Below are 17,401 nucleotides of genomic sequence, written 5' to 3'. Positions count from 1 at the left end.
ATTGTCCCATTGGGCAGACGCAGCATGGGTTCGTAAAAGGCAGGTCATGCCTAACTAATTTAGTGGAATTTTTTGAGGACATTACCAGTGCAGTAGATAACGGGGAGCCGATGGATGTGGTATATCTGGATTTCCAGTAAGCCTTTGACAAGGTGCCACACAAAAGGTTGCTGCATAAGATAAAGATGCATGGCATTAAGGGTAAAGTAGTAGCATGGATAGAGGATTGGTTAATTAATAGAAAGCAAAGAGTTGGGATAAATGGGTGTTTCTCTGGTTGGCAATCAGTAGCTAGTGGTGTCCCTCAGGGATCCGTGTTGGGCCCACAATTGTTCACAATTTACATTGATGATTTGGAGTTGGGGACCAAGGGCAATGTGTCCAAGTTTGCAGATGACACTAAGATGAGTGGTAAAGCGAAAAGTGCAGAGGATACTGGAAGTCTGCAGAGGGATTTGGATAGGTTAAGTGAATGGGCTCGGGTCTGGCAGATGGAATACAATGTTGACAAATGTGAGGTTATCCATTTTGGTAGGAATAACAACAAACGGGATTATTATTTAAACGATAAAATATTAAAGCATGCCGCTGTTCAGAGAGACTTGGGTGTGCTAGTGCATGAGTCACAGAAGGTTGGTTTACAAGTGCAACAGGTGATTAAGAAGGCAAATGGAATTTTGTCCTTCATTGCTAGAGGGATGGAGTTTAAGACTAGGGAGGTTATGCTGCAATTGTATAAGGTGTTAGTGCGGCCACACCTGGAGTATTGTGTTCAGTTTTGGTCTCCTTACTTGAGAAAGGACGTACTGGCGCTGGAGGGTGTGCAGAGGAGATTCACTAGGTTAATCCCAGAGCTGAAGGGGTTGGATTATGAGGAGAGGTTGAGTAGACTGGGACTGTACTCGTTGGAATTTAGAAGGATGAGGGGGATCTTATAGAAACATTTAAAATTATGAAGGGAATAGATAGGATAGATGCGGGCAGGTTGTTTCCACTGGCGGGTGACAGCAGAACTAGGGGGCATAGCCTCAAAATAAGGGGAAGTAGATTTAGGACTGAGTTTAGGAGGAACTTCTTCACCCAAAGGGTTGTGAATCTATGGAATTCCTTGCCCAGTGAAGCAGTTGAGGCTCCTTCATTACATGTTTTTAAGGTAAAGATAGATAGTTTTTTGAAGAATAAAGGGATTAAGGGTTATGGTGTTCGGGCCGGAAAGTGGAGCTGAGTCCACAAAAGATCAGCCATGATCTAATTGAATGGCGGAGCAGGCTCGAGGGGCCAGATGGCCTACTCCTGCTCCTAGTTCTTATGTTCTTATGTTCTTATGACATTATTACTGATATTGGCAGCTGGGTCATACGTTTTTATGGTCAATGCCCATTTTATTCACAGAAGTCAGTAAAAAATATAGTAATTATCACCGTTACCATGGTGACATACATTACAGGAGGAGGCCATTCGGTCCTTCATTCCTGTGCTGGATCTTTGAAAGGGTTATCACCGAGTACTTGTCCAATTCCCTTTCAAACCTATTAATGGAATCAACATCCACCAGACTCCGGATTCCAACAGCCCTGGAGTGACAAAAAACAAATTACTGCAGATGCTGGAAACAAAAACAGAAAATACAGGTGGGGGATGTTTGTGACCATGGGGCGCAATTCTCCGACACCCCGCAGGGTCGGAGAATTGCCCGGGGCCGCCGAAAATACCGCCCCCGCCGTGGCAGGAATTCTCTGCCTCCTGGGAATTGGCGGGGGCGGGATTTTCGGCGGCCCCGGGCAATTCTCCGACCCTGCGGGGTGTCGGAGAATTTCGCCCCATGGTCACAAACATCCCCCACCGGTATTTTCTGTTTTTGTTTCCAGCATCTGCAGTAATTTGTTTTTTGTCACTCCAGGGCTGTTGGAATCCGGAGTCTGGTGGATGTTGATTCCATTAATAGGTTTGAAAGGGAATTGGACAAGTACTCGGTGATAACCCTTTCAAAGATCCAGCACAGGAATGAAGGACCGAATGGCCTCCTCCTGTAATGTATGTCACCATGGTAACGGTGATAATTACTATATTTTTTACTGACTTCTGTGAATAAAATGGGCATTGACCATAAAAACGTATGACCCAGTTGCCAATATCAGTAAGTAATGTCGAACATTACCAAACACGGCATTAATGTTTAATAGAATTCCCTTCCTGGAGCCCAGTGACGAATGTGTGGGTTTTGGATTCAGTGCTAACCAATGAGTCTATATATCTTGAAATGTCTGCCAAAGTAGATTAGTTACTGCCGCGGTTCACAATAATGACAAATACACAAGCCACAGCAAGATGAATTCTAATTGAATCATCAGTTGCATGGAAGGGGATATTATTACTTATTAATTTTATTTGGGGAAACAAGAGTAGGTGTGCTTCAATATATCACAACTGAGCACAATAGCCTCCTTCGTTGTGTGGATGGCCCATCAAGACTGAAATAATTTCCAACTAAGCGACAGACTCAAAGTGAACACTGCCAACATCATTAAAGTACACACTTGTTTGCCAACTTTATTTGATCCTTACTAAAAGTCTATAAAGTCGAAGGGACCTTGATTGCAGTTCACCAGCTCTTTGAAGGCCACTTAGAAAAACCGGAAATGCTACGGGGTGCTATAAAGTTTCACTGTCGGCTTGAAATCCGATGGTAGTGGGTTAGTCATTCCTTACGTTTTGAATGAAAATGAAAATCGCTTTATTGTCACGAATAGGCTTCAATGAAGTTACTGTGAAAAGCCCCTAGTCGCCACATTCCGGCGCCTGTCCGGGGAGGCTGGTACGGGAATCGAACCGTGCTGCATCCGATTCTCCGACCCTGCGGGGTGTCGCGCCGCGCGGCGAGCCCCCTGCCGTGATTCTGCAGCCCGCAATGGGCCGACGTCCCGCTGCTGGGAGGCCTCTCCTGCCGCCGTGGTTTGAACCAGCTCTTGTGGCGGTGGGATCGGCGGCACGAGCTGGCCCCCGGGATCCTGGGGGGGCGCGGGGCGATCAGACCCCGGGGGGTGCCCCCCACAGTGGCCGCGCTTTTTCTTCCGCCGCCGCCACGGCCTCCACCATGGCGGAGGCGGAGGAGAATCCCCCAGCGCGCATGCGCCGGTCGTGACGTCAGAGGCAGCTGACGCACCGGCGCATGCGCGAACCAGCGAAGGCCTTTCGGCCAGCCCCGACACCGGCCGGTGGGCGTCAAAGGCCGTCGTGCCGGTTTTGCCGCCAGTCGGCGTGGTGCCAACCGCTCCGGCGCGGGCCTAGCCCCTCAATGTGAGGGCTTGGCCCCCAAAGGTGGGAGAATTCCGCACCTTTGGGGAGGCCCGACGCCGGAGTGGTTGTCGCCACTCCGCGACGCCAGGATCCCCGTCGGGTAGGGGAGAATCCCGCCCCGTTTGAGGAGTTGTTCGTCGCAGGGGAGGGTGGGGGGTGAAAAAGGGAAAATAGTTGTACAGACTGTTAGTTGATTGCGGGGAAGTCTGTTTCCCGGGGTGTTTATTTGCCCCTGTTTTGATACATGTTTGTCACAAAATACATTTTGTTTAAAAAACAGAAAATACTGGACCATCTCAGCAAGTCTGGCAGCATATGTGGAGAGAAAGGGGAGCTAACGTCTCGAGCCTGGTTGACCCTTTGTCAAAGACCTTGAGTGAATTTATTTCCCCGAGATTTGTGATTTTAAATCTAGCACCTCTGGTTACTGATCCATTTGCCAGGGGCGGGGAGTAGATTTTTGGCAGCTACTCAAACGTCTTAAAATCTATGTGGTCACTACTTGGCCTTCTCTTTTCCGCAGAGAACAGTCCTAATCTTCCAACTTTCCATGAAATGTTTTGGCAGAGGTATTCACAAAGGCAGGAAATGATGGCATTTTGTATTAAAATGGTCACAACCGGTCATCCTTCCTGTATTTTCTGCTCCAAATGACGGCGAGTGATTTGGTTTGTTTCTACCCACCCTGGGAATGGGCAATAAACACAAGCCCAGCCCACAGCATCACGTTCCATGAAGGAATTTTTAAACAAACCTTGTTTGGGATTCCTTGCTTCTGTGTTGAGACACCTTTCCTAGGTCACTCTCATTTCCGCTTGCTCGCAGGAAAAGCTTCGCTAACCCGAGTGATTAATTTGGAAACGCCTTCAGGAATCTCAAATAATGGTGGGATTTTCCGCCTATCCCCCTCCCAATGTGTTTTGCAAGGGGCTAGGCAGCCCGACGTTTGGGGGGGGGGGGCGGTGGAGGGAGTTCCACACGGCGGGCCCAGCCTTAAAATCCCGCCCACTCTTCCTGCTGATTACTTTGGCTACTGGCATCACCCTCTGTTTCCACAAGGGCCGGGCTTCTCCGTCGCGAGTCCGCCCCCTCCTGCTGCTGGCGACGACGAAGAATTTGGCGCGCTGTTCGCCGGTAGGGGGATTCTCTGAATCCCACTGCTGTCGATGGAAATTCCCGCTGAAGTCACCCCAAGCCACCGGGAAACCCGAGGGTAGGGGTGCGCCTTCCTACGGGGCCAGAGCATCCCGCAGCCAACAAAAGGCCGGAGAATTCCGGCCAAGGTCTTTTCTCCTATCTATCAAATGTGGTACACCATAAAATCTAAGGCACGGTGGCGCAGTGGTTAGCACTGCGGTCTCACGGTGCTGAGGACCAGTGTTCGATCCCGGCCCTGGTTTACTGTCCGTGTGAAACTGCACATTCTCTCCATGTCTCACCCCCCACAACACAAAAGATGTGCAGGCTGGGTGAATTGGCCACGCTAAATTACCGCTCAATTGGGGAAAAAAAAATAATTGGGTACACTAAATTTATTTTGAAAAATATATATAAGTAAATAAATAAATCCTCAGCCCAAAACTGTTTATTTGATACATTACAGTAAAATCAAGCTCGGTGGCACAGTGGTTAGCGCTGCTGACTCACAGCGCCATGGACCCAGGTTCAATTCCGACCTCGGGTGTCTGTGTGGAGTCTGCACGTTCTCCCCGTGTCTGCCTGGGTTTCCTCCCACAGTCAAAAGGTGTGTGGGTTGAGTGGATTGGCACAAAGCACAATTGCCTCTTAGTGCCCAAAGATTAGGTGGATTGGCCATGATAATATTGTCCAAAGGGCCGTTGGGGTTACGGGGATCGTAGCGGGGATTGGGCTTAGGTAAGGTGCTCTATTGGAGCAAGGGCCGTGCAGACTCAGTGGGCCGAATGGCCTCCTGTCGGGATTCTATGATTCAAATCATATTTGCTTTTGGAATAGAACAAAAACAGATGTTTGCCGTTTTTCCACTAAACATCATTTTTTCTGAATTAATGTCTCATTTATGCAGTAGGATGTTTCCAGCTTACCGAATATAGATTGGCCACAATGGAAATTAAAATTGGGCAGTTTTTCGAAGAGGTTACTGCTCGCTTTGCACCTGGGCGGTGAGATGAGAATCTACCCCACTGCAATTCTTTGTTTTCTTCATTTTACTCAGCACTTTGCGAGCCAAGCTGACCTCCAAACTAAAATGCTTCCAGACTGATTGATTGATTTGATTTATTGTCACAAGTACGGAAGTACAGTGAAAAGTATTTTTCTGCGGCCGAGGGAACGTACATAGTGCGTACATAGACAAAGAGAATAATCATCAGAGAACATTGACAAGGGGCCAAACAAAGCAAATACACGATCAAGAACAACATAGGGCGTCGTGAATAGTGTTCTTACAGGGAACAGATCAGTCCGAGGGGGAGTCGTTGAGGAGTCTGTGGGGAAGAAGCTGTTCCTTTGTCTTGATGTGCAAGTCTTCAGACTTCTGTACCCTCTGCCTGATGGAAGGGTCTGAAAGAAGGCAATGCCTGGGTGGGAGGGGTCTCTGACAATGCTGTCTGCCTTCCTGAGGCAACAGGAGGTGTATACAGAATCAATGTGAGGGTGGCAAGCTTGTGTGATGTGCTGGGCTGAGTTCCAAACACTCTGCAGTTTCTTGCGATCTTGGACCGAGCAGTTGCCATACCTGACTGTGATGCAGCCGGATAGGCTGCTCTCCATGGCACATCTGTAGACGTTTGTGAGAGTCGATGCAGACATGCCAAATTTCTTTAGCTTCCGTAGGAACGTAGAACAGTACAGCACAGCACAGGCCCTTCAGCCTACGATGTTGTGCCGACCATTTATCCTAATCTAAGATCAACCTAAAAGTAGAGACGTTGTTGGGCTTTCTTGACTGTTACATCAACGTGAGTGGACCAGGACAGACTGTTGGTGATGGTGACCCCCAGTTGCTGATCCCATCCCATTCGAACAATTCAACCAACGCGCAGGGCTGTTGGCAAAGATGTTTGGGATTTTAGTAATGGACTGTCAACAGGACTGAAAAAGGAGCTGTCAGTCTTAACTGAGTAATTCACAGCATTATTTCTCTCAATTTTGTGGATTGGCTCCTCTTTCAATCCAGTAATTTTGGTGTCAGTTGACAAAACCTCGCTGTTTGTGTTAATTTAGGTTGGGACATGAATTGAACTGGAATTGTGTCAGTGTGTGTGTCGGTGGGTGTGTGTGTGTGTCGGTGTGTGTGTGTCGGTGTGTGTGTGTCGGTGTGTGTGTCGGTGTGTGTGTGTCGGTGTGTGTGTGTCGGTGTGTGTGTGTCGGTGTGTGTGTCGGTGTGGGTGTGTGTGTGTCGGTGTCGGTGTGTGTGTGTCGGTGTGTGTGTGTGTCGGTGTCGGTGTGTGTGTGTCGGTGTGTGTGTGTGTCGGTGTGTGTGTGTCGGTGTGTGTGTCGGTGTGTGTGTGTCGGTGTGTGTGTGTCGGTGTGTGTGTGTGTCGGTGTGTGTGTGTGTGTCGGTGTGTGTGTGTCGGTGTGTGTGTGTCGGTGTGTGTGTGTCGGTGTGTGTGTCGGTGGGTGTGTGTCGGTGGGTGTGTGTCGCTGTGTGTGTGTGTCGGTGTGTATGTGTGTCGGTGTGTGTGTCGGTGTGTGTGTGTGTGTCGGTGTGTGTGTCAGTGTGTATGGTGTGTCGGTGGTGTGTGTGTCAGTGTGTGTGTGTGTCAGTGTGTGTATCGGTGGGTGTGTGTCGGTGGGTGTGTGTCGGTGTGTGTGTGTGTCGGTGTGTATGTGTGTCAGTGTGTGTGTCGGTGTGTGTGTGTCGGTGTGTGTGTGTGTCGGTGTGTGTGTCGGTGTGTGTGTGTGGTGTGTGTGTGTGTGTCGGTGTGTGTGTCAGTGTGTGTGTGTGTGTCGGTGTGTGTGTGTCGGTGTGTGTGTGTCGGTGTGTGTGTGTCGGTGTGTGTGTGTCGGTGTGTGTGTGTGTGTGGTGTGTGTGTGTGTGTGTGTGTGTGTCGGTGTGTGTGGCGGTGTGTGTGTGTGTCGGTGTGTGTGTGTCGGTGGTGTGGTCGGTATGTGTGTGTGTCGGTGTGTGTGTGGTGTGTGTGTGGTGTGTGGTCGTGTGTGTGTGTGTGTGTGTGGGGTGTGTGGTGTGGTTGTGGTGTGTGTGTGTGTCGGTGTGTGTGTCGGTGGGTGTGTGTCGGTGGGTGTGTGTCGGTGGGTGTGTGTCGGTGTGTGTGTGTCGGTGTGTGTGTGTCGGTGTGTGTGTCGGTGGGTGTGTGTCGGTGGTGTGTGTGTCGCTGTGTGTGTGTGTCGGTGTGTATGTGTGTCGGTGTGTGTGTCGGTGTGTGTGTGTGTGTCGGTGTGTGTGTCAGTGTGTATGGTGTGTCGGTGGTGTGTGTGTCAGTGTGTGTGTGTGTGTCAGTGTGTGTATCGGTGGGTGTGTGTCGGTGGGTGTGTGTCGGTGTGTGTGTGTGTCGGTGTGTATGTGTGTCAGTGTGTGTGTCGGTGTGTGTGTGTCGGTGTGTGTGTGTGTCGGTGTGTGTGTGTCGGTGTGTGTGTGTCGGTGTGTGTGTGTCGGTGTGTGTGTGTGTGTCGGTGTGTGTGTGTCAGTGTGTGTGTGTGTGTCGGTGTGTGTGTGTCGGTGTGTGTGTGTCGGTGTGTGTGTGTGTGTCAGTGTGTGTGTGTGTGTGTGTCGGTGTGTGTGTGTCGGTGTGTGTGTGTCGTGTGTGTGTGTCGGTGTGTGTGTGTCGGTATGTGTGTGTGTCGGTGTGTGTGTGTGTGTGTCGGTGTGTGTGTGTCGGTGTGTGTGTGTCGGTGTGTGTGTGTGTCGGTGTGTGTGTGTCGGTGTGTGTGTGTGTGTGTGTCGGTGTGTGTGTCGGTGGGTGTGTGTCGGTGGGTGTGTGTCGGTGGGTGTGTGTCGGTGTGTGTGTGTCGGTGTGTATGTGTGTCGGTGTGTGTGTCGGTGTGTGTGTGTGTGTCGGTGTGTGTGTGTCAGTGTGTGTGTGTCGGGGTGTGTGTGTGTCAGTGTGTGTGTGTGTGTCGGTGTGTGTGTCGGTGTCGGGGTGTGTGTGTGTGTCGGTGTGTGTGTCGGGTGTGTGTGTGTGTCGGTGTGTGTGTGTGTCGATGTGTGTGTGTGTCGGTGTGTGTGTGTGTCGGTGTGTGTGTCAGTGTGTGTCGGTGTGTGTGTGTGTGTCAGTGGGAGGGGGTTGGTTGCCAGCATGGGCGGAATGGCCTCCCCCTGCTCTTTGTTCCTATGTTCATATTGGGCTTGGCTTTGAACAGGTGAATGAACTGGGGCAGCAGGGTAGCATGGTGGTTAGCATAAATGCTTCACAGCTCCAGGGTCCCAGGTTCGATTCCCGGCTGGGTCACTGTCTGTGTGGAGTCTGCACGTCCTCCCCCTGTGTGCGTGGGTTTCCTCCGGGTGCTCCGGTTTCCTCCCACAGTCCAAAGATGTGCGGGTTAGGTGGATTGGCCATGCTAAATTGCCCGTAGTGTCCTAATAAAAGTAAGGTTAAGGGGGGGGGGTTGTTGGGTTACGGGTATAGGGTGGATACATGGGTTTGAGTAGGGTGATCATGGCTCGGCACAACATCGAGGGCTGAAGGGCCTATTCTGTGCTGTACTGTTCTATGTTCTATGAATCCACCGGCGCTTGACATTCTAGGCTGATGAATAGCTGGTTGGTTGAGATACTATGGGGCTACTGGTACTGGAGTACCATGGGTGAAAATATTCAGATAGTAGATGTGTCTGGATTAACCACCAGGAAAGGAAATACTGGTGCACCGTTTTCCTCCCCCTCACTGGACCTTTCCAGAGGTGCGCTGACTCTGTGCTGACCCCCTTTGTGTTCTGTCAAGGTTTGTGCGGTTTTACAAGATGAATTTAGAATTTACCTCAATTAGTAAAATGAGGCATTACCTTAAACTGCGCTGGTACTAATTCCACTATCAGGGATTTGCTTCCTGTTTCCAATTTATGATTCAAATCAGACCGTATAATCTCCCCGTGACCATAAACGGTGAAGGTCAGAAGTCCTGATGTTTGACTTTCAACAGTTTGTCATCCTTTCCCAGTGGATTCTTTTGGAATCCGCTCTAGTTCTTGGATGTTTCGCTTTACTCATTCCGACTTGCACCTGTTAATAACATCAGTTTATGTAACTTGAGTTGGTGAGCTGTTCTTTCAATGGAAAAATTCTGAACCGAAATCTCAGTGGCTTCTTCATGATTCCTGGCAAGGGTCATTACAAAACATTGCGTATTCTTCCTGCATAGATCATAGAATTTACAGGGCAGAAGGGGCCATTCGGCCCATTGAGTCTGCACCGGCCCTTGGAAAGAGCACTCTACTTAAGCCCATACCTCCACCCTATCTCCATAACCCAACCTTTCCTGGCTACTTACGGCAATTTAGTACGGCCAATCCACCTAACCTGCACATCTTTGGACTGTGGGAGGAAACCGGAGCACCCGGGGGAAACGCACGCACACACGGGGAGGACGTGCAGACTCCGCACAGACGGTGGCCCAAACCGGGAAGCGAACCCGGGTCCCTAGTGGTGTGAAGCGACAGTGCTAACCACTGTGCTACAGTGCCGACGCTGCAGTCGGCACTCTCCTCGGGAAATTCTGTAAAATAAAAATTAATAAATGGCTAAGACGGTGCGATTTACCGGCCTGTTCACGCCGGATGGATATTCCGGACCCTCCGATGGCACACGGATTTCCCATCAGCATGGGGATTCCCGCTGGCGGGCTGCCTCCGCTGCCGGAAAACAAGCGGCAGGTTGGTCGGTAAATCCCGCCCCCGTGCTGCTGGACCACTGCTGCCTGACGGCGTCGAGGACCTGGCTTCGATCCCGGCCCCGGGTCACTGTCCGTGTGGAGTTTGTACATTCTCCCCGTGTCTGCGTGGGTGTCGCCTCCACAACCCAAAAGCTGCACAGGGTAGGTGGCTTGGCCACGCTAAAAAAACTGGCTCTTAATTGGAAAAAAAATAATTGGGTACTCTAAATTTATTTTTAAAATAAAGTGTTTTGGGAGTATCTGCAACACAACCATTTGATTCTAGAATAGACCTGTTCACTTTAAATAAAGATTTATTTAAAATGTAAGGCGGTGTCCAGAGTTAATGTTCTTCAGCAAAGATTTTCCTTGCGTTAATTTTAATCAATTGTCTTCAGTTTTGTGGTGACTGCAGCTGTCTTGGTGATTAACACGTGACATCTTCCACAGACACTCGTGTCAGTTGTGGAAGACGGCTCAGTCATTACTCAGTGGGCCACTGAGTCACATGGTTAGAAGTTCACATTACATTTGAGGGAATTGTCATGTGGTCAGAGGTGCCGCCTTTTGGATGGGATGTGGCACCAGGGCCTTTTCGGGTGAATGCAAAAGATCCCAGTCGCTCTATTCGGGGGAAAAAAACAGAGTCGCTCCTGGTGAATTTTTATTCCTCAACCAAGATTGCTGAACCTGGTTAACTGGTCGTTCCGACATTGCTCTTTGTGAGCACTTGCTGTGCACAAGTTGGTTGACAGGTTGCCCTACATTCATGATGTATTCTCCCGTGGCGTTGATGGAATAAGCGTTCAGCAAGGGGACGAGTTGTTCATCGACCTGTCTCGTGTGATCAGAGAGGATGCTCACAGGGCAGCAGAACCTTTGAACTGAGTTGGGGGGGGGGGGTATTGTTTCTTGTGATGTTGGGGCGTGGGAGTTGGTGGGCCGATGTGGGTTGGCACAAGACCTGTCTTTTTTCGGACTTGCAAGGGCCGAAGCGTTCTGAGGTTTGGGCCGAGCGGTCAGCAAACCGTTGGATGACTTCCAGTGTGAGCGACGAGAGTGACCTGCTCCGCAAACAAGGGCTCCCGTGAGGGCTGTGATTTTGTGTGAGTCGGAGGTTATGAGGAGCAGATTGGAATATAGCGTTGAAGCCAAAGGTCAGTCATGAGCAGCGAAGGCTTGACGGACGACCTGGTTCTGCTCCTATTTCTTACGTTAACACCAAAAGTGCCCTTCATGGAGATGTAATGTAAAAACAAGATGTTGATCAAAGAGGACATATGGTGTGATAAAGGGGTGGGGGGGGGGGGGGGGGGGGGGGCAGGGGGTAAGGAGGAGAGGGAAGTGGAGAAGCAGTAGGGCTGGCAGACAGAATTCCTGAACACAGCATCCAGCTGGCTGAAGGAATAGCTGCCACCTCTGCAGCAAAGGGTGAGGTTTCCACAGGCGGTCAGAAGATTGTTGCTGAAGACTTGCAAGGGGTTACAGCGTATGGGACAGGCAAAGCCGTGACAAGATTTAAGCAGTAGGGGACGATTAAATGGGATCGGAGGGCTGGTGAGTGAGCGAGACCTGTCGCAGTGTATTGGCAGCAGAGGTTCTCCCCTGAACGTCACGCGGCACGGTGGTGCAGTTCTTTAGCACTGCTGCCTCACGCCGCCAGGGACACGGGTCAGTTCCAGCCGTGGGTGACTGTGTGGAGTTTGCACGTTCTCCCCGCGGGAGAGTGGGACTGGTTAGGGTACTCCCAAGAGAGTCGGTGCAGACTCGATGGGCCGAATGGCCTTCTTCTGCACTGTAGGAATTCCATGATCTAATTTCCATTGACTGAGCCCAAGGACCCTGATGCTCGTAGCATTGGAACATTAGGAACAGGAGAAGGCCATTCAGCCCTTCGAGCATGGCCTGCACTTCAAGTAGATCATGACTGATCTCCAGCCCAACTCCAATTTCCCACCAATACTGCACCTCTTATCTAACAATAACCTCTCTAACTCTGCTCTGAAAGTCCTATTGTTTCACTATTAATAGCCTGTGTTGGGGAAAGAATTGCAGATTTCTCCGACCCTTTGTGTAAAAGTGCTTCTTGACTCCACTCCTGAATGGCTTTGCTCCAATTTTAAGATGGTGTCCCCTCCTTGAAGACTTTGGATGCAGTGTAAAAATAATAAACATTTTAGCCCATCATAGTATATACCTGAATTTCCTAACCGTGAAAGGATTGTTTTTCAAAAGTCTAATAGTTATTACATTCTAAATTCTGGGGTTGAGGTGTATCATAAACAGGGAGCAAGCAAAACCATCATAGTATATATCCTAACTGAATTTCCTAACTGTCATGTGAGAGTACCTTTAAGAAATGGGTGTTTAAGAAATGTACCTTTAAGAAAGGGTGTTTGTCAGTGATGTCAGAGTGTGGGTGGAGCTGGGCTGCCTGTCAGCTTTTTACTTTCGTTTTAGGCTGTTTGCTGCAGGGTGTGTTTTCGTTTAGTTTCAGTGTTGGAGCTGAAGCCAGACAGAGCCATGAAAATACTATCTCTTGATCGTTTGGTGAATTCAGAATTATAAATGTTTTAAGTAGTGACTTTAACCTGATGTACTTCTGTTAGTTATGTTTTTTTGTAGGTCTTCTGGGTGTTAAAAGGACAGCATAAGCAGTACTTAGTGTTGTAGTCTTTGGGGGTTGTATTTGAATTAATGGTTGCTAAGATGTTCACTGTATGTTTTAAAAAGGTTAACTTGAGTTCATAGAATAACCATTGTTCGTTTTAAAAAAAATACTTTTCCATTTCTGCTGTACCACACCTGTAGAGTGGGCCGTGTGCTCCCCATACCACAATCTATTAAAAGTTGTGGGTCAGGTGAACTCCATGATACACTTTGGGGTTCTCTAAACCCTGGCCCATAACATAACCATGAAAGGATTGTTTTTTTTTAAAGTCTAATAGTTATTAAATTCTACATTCTGGGGTTGAGTATCATAAACAGGGAGCTGTTCTCTGCAAGCAAAAGGAATATGTTCAAGCTGTGCACCTTTTTTGAATTGCCCAGGAGCTTCAGAAGCCTGCAGTTTCCCCCATTGGGAACTCGAAGAGAACCCTCAGCCAATGAGAGCCACCTTGCCATCCAGTGAACGCTGTTTTCTCCTGCAGTATAAATTGCTGTGATTATTTGTTTGAAATATGGGAAGTCTCTGCACTTTTAGGGGCCAAGCCCTAACATTAAGGGGCTAGGCCCACATCGAGGTGGTTGGCGCACTGCCGGCTGGCGTGGACAGCCTTTGGCGCCATGGCAGCTGGGGCCGAAGGGACTTCGCCGGCCGGCGTAAGTCTGCACATGTGCTGGAGTGACAGCGGCTGCTGACGTCATCCCTGCACATGCGCAGGGGAGGGGGTCACTTCTGCCTCCCCCATGGTGAAGTCCATGGCCAAGGCGGTAGGAAAAGACTGCCCCCATGGCAGAGGCCCGCCCGCCGATCGGTGGGCCCCGATCGCGGGCCAGGCCACCGTGGAGGCAACCCCCCGGGGCCAGATTGCCCTGCGCCCCCCCCCCAGGACCCCGGAGCTCGCCCACGTTGCCTGCTCCCACCGGTAAGGTAGGTGGTTTGATCCACGCCGGCGGACGTGGCTTGACAGCGGCGGGACTACGGCCCATCGCGGGCCGGGGGGGGGGCCCGCTGACCGGCGCGGCTCGATTCCCGCCCCCGCCGAATCTCTGGTGGCGGAGCATGCGGGACACAGCGGGGGCGGGATTGACGCCGGGCCCCGGCGATTCTCCGACCCGGCCGGGGGGGGGGGGTCGGAGAATCCCACCCATGGTGTTCCTGCATTTGTCCTGATGAGTGCAATATGAAAAACTTCAGCAACAAGTCTCTTTTCGCAGCAATATTCTAGCTTCATAATTATGATGGTGCCAATCCTTTTCTGTAGCCACCTGGACTGTCCTTGATCTGAGCTTTTTGTCTCGGGTCAAGTAGCCAGGGCGCATTTTGACTTGCGAGTCTGTACAGGTTAAATAATCGAAGCTAATGGCAGAGTAGGGGCGAAATTCAAACTTGTCTTCCCTTGTCTCCATATTTCAGAGCGGCTGGGGAGTTTTCCAGAGGCAGCATCGAATATCTAAAAGTGAGTGAAAAGCAGTAATAACACTTACATCCAATCACGCTTTATTGTGCTACCGCGTGGCGAGACACTTCACCGTTGAATTACATTTGCCGAAACCAACAGCGCTTCAAATGGAGCCTTCCTTCCACCCCAGCCAGGTCCCACACAGGTGAATAAGGCAAGTGGCTGGTCGATTTTCCCTCGTTGGATGAACAGCCGATGGTGTTAAGGATAGGTAGCAATTAATGCGTAATTGAAGGGGAAAGTGCCATTTACAATTGGAAACACTACCCACCAGTTAAACATTAGCAGACTAGCTTGAAGCCGCTCAGTGTTACTATAATGTGAAAACGTAATAAAAGTCTCACAGTCCAAGGTCTGTAATTGTTGTGGTAAAGCTCAGTACAATTAACGAGGATTATATTTGTATTGAAATGATGAAATCACACCCAAAAGCTGCTTGCGGAATAATTCGCAGGTCATCCCTGGCTATGTACGGTTCCAGTATAAATGACTGAAAGGCATTGATGAATACAAGATTAGTGGCATGAAATGTAGATAGCACAGAAGCTGGCCATTTGGCCCATCAGATCTTTGTTGGCTGTTTCCTTTCCTGCTTAAAGCGTCTGTTGCCTCTATCTATTCAGAGACCTCAGCATGATATGCCGACCTTTATATCGTTTGGCCGGTCGCCGATGGCACTTTGAGCTTGTGTAGCCGTTGAGCTTGCAAAGGCACATCCCCGTCTGGCCCGGGTTGTATCTGAGCCTGAAAGAAACATTAGAGCGTTAAACAGTCATAGTTCACCGACTGCACACCAACAGATCAGCCCGTTTGCTACAAACCTTTTTGTACATGTCGCAAGTGGTCATCCAAAGCAGCCACTTCGGAGTGGAACAGAACCGGGGGATATTCCTAGACGAGATGTTTGTTACCTCCAACCATTGCAAACAGCAGCGATCAACACAAGGTTAAACTACGCAACCGGAACGTCAGGCGGAGGACGTCCTGACTACTGTGTCTCGTTCTGGTCGCCAGGAAGCCTGGCGGAAGTTCCGATACTGGAGGCAACACAGAAAGGATAGCACCACGCCCTGTTATCACAAAGGAGAAAACAAGGGCGGCACGATAGCACAGTGGCAGCAGGGTAGCATGGTTGTTAGCATCAATGCTTCACAGCTCCAGGGTCCCAGGTTCGATTCCCGGCTGGGTCACTGTCTGTGTGGAGTCTGCACGTCCTCCCCGTGTGTGCGTGGGTTTCCTCCGGGTGCTCCGGTTTCCTCCCACAGTCCAAAGATGTGCGGGTTAGGTGGATTGGCCATGCTAAATTGCCCGTAGTGTCCTAATAAAAGTAAGGTTAAGGGGGGGGGGGGTTGTTGGGTTACAGGTATAGGGTGGATACGTGGGTTTGAGTAGGGTGATCATGGCTCGGCACAACATTGAGGGCCGAAGGGCCTGTTCTGTGCTGTACTGTTCTATGTTCTATGGTTAGCACTGTTGCCTCACAGCGCCAGGGTCCCAGGTTCGATTCCCCGCTGGGTCACTGTCTGGGCGGAGTCTGCACGTTCTCCCCGTGTCTGCGTGGGTTTCCTCCGGGTGCTCCGGTTTCCTCCCACAGCCCTAAGATGTGCAGGTTAGGTGGACTGGCCATGCTAAATTGCCCTTAGTGTCCAAAAAGGTTAGGAGGGTTTACGGGGATAAGGTGGAGGGGTGGGCTTAAGTAGGGTGCTCTTTCCAAGGGCTGGTGCAAACTCGATGGGCTGAATGGCCTCCTTCTGCACTGTAAATTCTATGACTGGAGATGCCTGAATATTTCAGACTAGAAGTGAGATGTTTGAATGGCGGCGATCTTGAAGCAGACAAAATATTTAAAGGAGTGGAAAGTGGTGAAGTTGGAATATATATTAAATTGAGTGTGACAAGGTGATGTGGGTTCAAACTAATGAAAGGTAAGTGACTAATATCAGAAAAATGTCCTTCACACAAAGAATGATCAGTATATGGAATGAAGTTTGAGAGAGAAAATATGTAGAATGAGTTAGCTTCAAGGTCCTTCTTGACAGAAAAATAAAAGTGGGATGTATAGTCCTCCTTACTCATAATTATAATGCAACCTTGTGAAAACACTGGATTAATAATAATAGGTTACACAGCTTCTTTGCTCTAAAGAAAGACTCCAATGACGATAAAATGGAGGGTTGGTCAGTCGTCTTCCATTTTGAGACTAAAATTCCATGGCAGGGGGCGGGAACGTCCAGTTTTTCCTGCAGTGGCGGCTGGCAGGAAAACACACTAAATCCTCTGGCCCTGATCTCATTAATTAGGCACCCCGATGTTTAACCCCACATTCAGTGGTGGGTCAGTGCTGCATAGTCCACCACCGTGCTGGGGTGCCACGTTGGGAAGACGGCCAACATCACTGACCCACGGTTGGAGAAGGGAGATGGACCGACTGAAAATGGAGGTAGATCTCCGGGAGCACCATGGGAGCTGAGCGAGGACCCCCTGAGAACAAAGGTGGATCTTCCGGTGGGGGGGGGGGGGGTCATTGACCAGCACTTGGTCCAAGGCGGCACAGGCTGGCCTGTGAGGGACCCTCTGGGGACCAGGACATCCCTTCTGGCCTCGACCGCCTCTCGAAGCCTCCCCAGATCGGCATCCCATATCATGGAGCTGGTCATCTCGGCTCCATGGCTACAAGCTGAGTAGGGTTGGCTGTGCAAGTGCAGCTGAGTGCTGCTCGATCTTGTTTGGGGGGGGAGGGACAAATCGGCTGACGAGCCTTCATTTGCTGCGTGAAGCCCGTGGGGCCTCCTCAAATGGACCAATTATCGTTGGAATGCGGTGGCGGTCCGGAGCCGAGAAGCTCTCGGCAGTTCCTGCTCGCTGCCACACTTGGAAACCTTTTCATTGAATCACGCCCTATCTTTTATTTGCCCTATGTTGTAGTTCCCCAAACAATTGCACTGATTCACTCTAATCCAGATTAAAAACACCCTTGTGTAAAACATAAAATTCCACAGCACCAGATCATATCCCCTTCAAGAGAAGATCTTTGACTGGAATATCTGTGCGTAACCACCACTTCCTACAAGCACCAGCATGTTAGGTCGTTGAATCAGGTCTGGTTTTCCACATTGCTAACTAGCCAAATACCTTGTGCAAACAGCTGTTTAGTTCTGTTCTGTTGCT

The 17,401-nt window shown here is 50.0% G+C and overlaps 1 protein-coding gene across 12 annotated transcripts in view; it reads left to right on the top strand.

Moving 5' to 3' along the window:
- Positions 1-17,401, top strand: part of rassf4a (Ras association domain family member 4a) — a 299,412-nt gene that overhangs the window by 127,134 nt on the left and 154,877 nt on the right. The window contains exon 1 of one of the 12 annotated variants that reach the window (XM_038782773.1): positions 14,209-14,230. The exons of the other annotated variants lie outside the window; for them this stretch is intronic. The gene's annotated coding sequence lies outside the window, so the exon portion shown is untranslated. Of the gene's footprint in view, positions 1-14,208; positions 14,231-17,401 lie in introns of those variants that run through there. 12 annotated transcript variants of the gene reach the window in all.

This window comes from Scyliorhinus canicula, chromosome 22, assembly GCF_902713615.1.
Source record: "Scyliorhinus canicula chromosome 22, sScyCan1.1, whole genome shotgun sequence".
NCBI lineage: Eukaryota > Metazoa > Chordata > Chondrichthyes > Carcharhiniformes > Scyliorhinidae > Scyliorhinus > Scyliorhinus canicula.
This window is presented reverse-complemented; position numbering and strand designations above follow the sequence as displayed.